Raw genomic sequence first — 4,741 nt, 5'->3', positions numbered from 1 at the left:
TGCAGTGGTGGCTAAAATCCAAGGGATTCTCCCCGAGGGGAAATCCGCTCCATCTGCCTTCGTTCCCTGTCTGTATGGAGGAAATCTTGGTTCTTGTCCCAAGGTCCCGTGTTGGGAGCGATCTGTCGCTGAACAATTATTTCGACAGACGCCTCACTCACAGGATGGGGCGCGGTCATGGACGGCCACTTCACGAGAGGCTCCTGGGAGGAGCGTCATTTCTCTTGGCACATAAATTGCCTGGAAATGTTGGCGGTTTTCAGAACCGACAATACGGCAGTGGTGGCATGTTTGAATCACCAGGGGGGTCTGCGCTTGCGCCCTTTATACAAACAGGCACATTAGATCCTCCTGTGGTCCCAGCAGAGACTGCTGTCCCTCAGAGCGATGTACATCCCTGGGACCCAGAATCAAGGAGCAGACCTGCTGTCGAGACAGGGGCTGAGGCCCGGGGAATGGAGACTCCACCCCCAGGTGGTGGAGTTATTATGCGAAGAGTTCGGCCCCATAGACGTGGACTTGTTTGCGTCCCGAGAGACGGCGCACTGTCCCCTGTGGTTCTCCCTCTCGCCCCCAGCCCCGCTAGGGCTGGATGCCATGGTGCAGACGTGGCCGAGGCTGTGCCTGTATGCCTTTCCCCCAGTCACTCTGCTCCCGGGGGTTCTGGAGTGGGTCCGCCAGGACGGCGTCAGTCTACTACTAGTAGCCCTGTTTTGGCCGGCACGAGTGTGGTTCTCAGGTTTAAAATTGCTCGAGGGCCCGCCCTGGCAGGTCCCTCTGAGGAGAGACCTGCTGTCCCAGGCGGAGGGCCGGAGGTTTCACCTGCACCCCGCCCTGTGGCAGCTATGGGTCTGGCCCCTGAGGGGGCGCAGTTCCTAGAGGCGGGCCTGACAACAGGAGCAGTCGAGACGCTACGTCCACGAGAAGGATGTACGGCCTAAAGTGGAATGTGTTCACCACCTGGTGCAGAGAACGGGTGGTGGACCCAGTTACCTGCTACCTTCCTGAGGATGGGGGATCTCCAGGCACTTTCGGTTTCTCCCCGATGCCTTGAGTTTGCCCCGGGGAGGGTCAGGGCCATCCTGCACCCTTGTCCAGGTTATGTCCCTAAGGTTCTAGCCAGATTGGCAGGGTCCACGGTGCTGCAGGCGTTTCATCCCCCACCTCATGTGACGGCGGAGGACGGGAGACTTCATCTGCTCTGCCCTGTCAGAGCACTGAGTATTTACACTCTGGGGTCTTCCCGGTGGAGGAAAGCAGACCAGTTGCTGGTGTGTTGCGGGTCCCCCAAGGCTGGGCTCCCCGCTTCTAAACACAACATCAGCAACTGGATCGTTCAGACTATTTCCCTGGCCTATCAGGTGCGCGGTTTGCTTTCACCTATGGCCGTAAGGGCGCACTCTACTCGAGGCATGGCGGCTTCTAGGGCCCTCCTCGCAGGGGCGCCTCTCCAGGATTTGTGTGATGCGGCTGGCTGGGCCATCACTCACACTTTTATCCGGTTGTACAGTCTGGACCTTCCTTCTGCACCCGACACCCATGCGCTCTCCTCCTAGTCGTGCTGTCAGGTTCTGCACGCTGGGGGCAGGCGGGGTTTCGGCGCGGCCTAAGTGGGTATCTCATTCCCATAGTGTCGTCACCGACGCAGTTCGAGTTCCCTCTGGGCGTGGCAGGGCAGAACTATGAATGAAACTACTCCAATCCTATTGGCGTTGCTAGAACGGTAGCGTGTGATGGCGTAACTGGAGGCGTATATAAGCACACCGGCACACTGGACACATTAGCTCTTTCTATGAAGCAAGGCACTCCAGGCGGGGCGAGGTGTGGCGGACCGACGCAGTGTCTCGTTCCCCTTCTCGGGGAACAAGGGTTACATACGTAACCCGAGACGTTCCCCTTCGAGGGAACTCGAACTGCGTCGGTGACGACATTATGGGAACGAGAATACCCAGGGGGACCTGCCATGGCGGATATTATTGTGTAAATAGGGGCTACCAGCAGTAGACTGACACTGTCCTGACGGACCCGCTCCAGAACCCCCGGGAGCAGAGCGACTGGGGGAAAAGCATACAGGCGCAGCCTCGGCCAAGTCTGCACCATGGCATCCAGACCTAGCGGGGCTGGGGGCGAGGGGGAGAACCACAGGGGACAGCGCGTAGTCTCTCGAGACGCAAACAAGTCCACGTCTATGGGGCCGAACTCTTCGCATAATAACTCCACCACCTGGGGGTGGACTCTCCATTCCTCGGGCCTCAGCCCCTGTCTCGACAGCAGGTCTGCTCCCTGATTCTGGGTCCCAGGGACGTATGTCGCTCTGAGGGACAGCAGTCTCTGCTGGGACCACAGGAGGATCTGATGTGCCATTTTGCATAATGGGCGCGAGCGCAGACCACCCTGGTGATTCAAATAGGCCACCGCCGTGTTGTCGGTCCTGACAAGGACGTGGCGACCACGGAGAGTGGGACAAGAACCAAGGCTTTCTCCATACTGACAGGGAACGAAGGGACCTGCTTGTAACCCGTATCAGACGGAACGAATTTCCCTTCGGGGAGAATCCCTTGGATTTTAGCCACCACTGCAGGGCTCTCATGTGCAGCAGGCCAGACGGGATTACGCTGGACACTGCCGCCATGAGACTGAGTCAGGATGAGCAAGTCGTCGATGTAGTTTAATATGCGGATGCCCTGGAGCCTCAGTGGGGCCAGAGCTGCATCCATGCATTTGGTGAACGTGCGAGGAGAGAGTGCTAGGCCGAACGGAAGAACCCGATACTGGTAAGCCGTGCCCCCGAAGGCGAACCTCAGGAACTTCCTGTGAGAGGGACGGATGGAGATGTGGAAATATGTGTCATGTAGATCTATCGTGACAAACCAATCCTCGGACTGGATGTGACTGATGATGGCGGGGATGGTGAGCATCCTGAACCTGAATCTCCTCAGAAACTGGTTCAGGGACCGCAGATCTAAAATCGGACGCAATCCTTCGTCCTTCTTGGGAACTATGAAGTATTGACTGTAGAACCCGGACTCCCTGACTGGTGGGGAAATGAGTTGTATGGCCCCTTTCTCCAACAGAGAGCGAACTTCTTGTCCCAACACCTGGCTCTGCTCTGAGTGCACCACAGTCCAGACGACCCCATTGAATCTGGGGGGGCGGACCCAGAACTGGCCGGTGTTATGCGTAGGTCTGTGGCGGCACCCTGAAGCGGAGGTCCGCCAGGGAAAACCTGCCGAAAACCCGTGGTGTGTGAGCCAGTGCGCCTTCGGACTGCGGCCCCTCGGGGCAGGCAGAACGGCGCGTGCTCGCTGGAGGCTAGCGCGTCCCGAACGTTGACACGGCGGGATAACAGCGCCTGCTGCCACAAGGGAGGGGACCTCGGTAGGAGCTGGACGACGGCTGGCAACGTCTCTCTGCAGCGCGCAATCCTGGACCCAGACCGGCCTCCCTTGCGTCCTGGCATGCTGAAACCTGCTGACGACGGCGTCCACCGCCTCGCCAAACAGGCCAGAGGTCGCGACCGGTGCATCGAGCAGGAAGGTCTTCTCCCTCTCCTGGATGCCCGATAGGTTGAGCCACAGGTGCCGCTCCGTGGCCACCAGCGCCGACATGGAGCGGCCAATGGCGCGGGCCGTCTCTTTCGTGACTCGGAGAGACAAGTCCGTGGCTCTGCGGAGCTCAGCAATGTCCTCCTCAGAGGGGCCTCCTCCCGAGTCCATGTCCTTCAGCAGGTTGGCTTGGTATGTCTGCAAAACCGCCATCATGTACAGGTTCGCACCAGCCCGGCCTGCCGCCGTGTACGCCTTGCCCACCAGAGCAGATTTCATGCGACATGGCTTGTTAGGCAGCGCCGGCTCTCTAAGGGACGACGCAAGACCGGGCGAGAGATAGCTGGCCAAAGCATCCTCAACCCGGGGCATCATCCCATAACCAGAGCCCTTGACCCCCGCGACGTCGCTATAAACCCGGAGCAGGGGACTAGTCAAATGTGCTGAGAAGGGCTTACCCCAGGATTTGCACAACTCGTCATGCAAGTCCGGGAAAAAGGGCAGAGACCGCCATGGAGGCGGCACGCGGCGCTGCAGGAAGCGCTCATCCAGCTTACTGGCAGCCTGTGTGTCTGGCACGGCCTGCGGCCAATCAAGCTGGAGCTTGCCCACTGCTCTTGTCACCACCTCCAAGAGCTCGTCATAGTGATGACATGTATAGCCGCATGTCGTCATTCCGCCGCTGGTTGTCGAGGTGGTGTCCAGCAAACGATGTGGGCTTTGTTGATCATTGGCAGACTTTCTGGGGAAGACCTGGTCTGATCCGGAGAGACGGCATCCATCCCACTTGGGAAGGAGCAGCTCTCATTTCTAGAAATCTGGCCAAGTTTATTAGTGGACCAAATCCATGACAACCCAGAGTTGAGACCAGGAGGCAGAGTCGCAGTTTAACACACTTCTCTGCCCTTCTTTTTCAGCAGTTACCCACCCAAAACCCTACGCAGAGTCGCAGTCTAACACACTTCTCTGCTCCTCCATTTCAGGAGTTACTTAGTGAAAATCCTATAGTGACGGTGTCTGCCCCCCGACCATCGAAATTATTTAAAAAGGTAAACAGAAGAGGAGCTGTGCATAAAAACGTCATAAAAATTAAAACCACAAGAGCAATAGTGCAAACGAATAGGAGAGTTAAATGTGGACTCTTAAACATCAGATCTCTCTCTTCTAAAGGTGTACTAGTAAATGAACTAATATCA

At 57.6% G+C, this 4,741-nt stretch overlaps 1 pseudogene; it reads left to right on the top strand.

The window, feature by feature from the left end:
• The window catches only part of LOC123984462, a 5,856-nt pseudogene extending 2,714 nt beyond the window's left edge, over window positions 1-3,142 (top strand).
• The last annotated feature ends 1,599 nt before the right edge of the window (window positions 3,143-4,741 follow it).

The sequence above is a fragment of the Micropterus dolomieu genome, linkage group LG15, assembly GCF_021292245.1.
Source record: "Micropterus dolomieu isolate WLL.071019.BEF.003 ecotype Adirondacks linkage group LG15, ASM2129224v1, whole genome shotgun sequence".
In the NCBI taxonomy this organism is placed as follows: Eukaryota; Metazoa; Chordata; class Actinopteri; order Centrarchiformes; family Centrarchidae; genus Micropterus; species Micropterus dolomieu.
The sequence above is the reverse complement of the archived record's forward strand: the minus strand, read 5'-3'. Positions and strand labels throughout refer to the sequence as shown.